Raw genomic sequence first — 649 nt, forward strand, 5'->3', positions numbered from 1 at the left:
AATGACTATGAAGCATTCATACAATGATTGTGAAGTGTTCACACGATGACTGTGAAGCGTTTACACAATGATTGCGAAGTGTTCACAGTATGAGTGTGAAGTGTTCACAGTATGATTGTGAAGCATTCACACAATGATTGTGAAGTGTTCACACAATGATTATGAAGTGTTTACACAATGACTATGAAGCATTCATACAATGATTGTGAAGTGTTCACACGATGACTGTGAAGCGTTTACACAATGATTGTGAAGTGTTCACACAATGATTGTGAAGCATTCACACAATGATTGTGAAGTGTTCACAGTATGATTGTGAAGTGTTCACACAATGATTGTGAAGCATTCACACAATGATTGTGAAGCATTCACACAATGATTGTGACGCATTCACACAATGATTGTGAAGCGTTCACAGTATGATTGTGAAGTGTTCACAGTATGATTGTGAAGTGTTCACACAATGATTGTGAAGCGTTCACACAATGATTGCGAAGTGTTCACACGATGACTGTGAAGCGTTTACACAATGATTGTGAAGTGTTCACAGTATGATTGTGATGCATTCACACAATGATTGTGAAGCATTCACACAATGATTGTGAAGTGTTCACAGTATGATTGTGACGCATTCACACAATGATTGTGA

Source organism: Austrofundulus limnaeus, unplaced genomic scaffold, assembly GCF_001266775.1.
Source record: "Austrofundulus limnaeus strain Quisiro unplaced genomic scaffold, Austrofundulus_limnaeus-1.0 Scaffold3191, whole genome shotgun sequence".
Taxonomy (NCBI): Eukaryota; Metazoa; Chordata; class Actinopteri; order Cyprinodontiformes; family Rivulidae; genus Austrofundulus; species Austrofundulus limnaeus.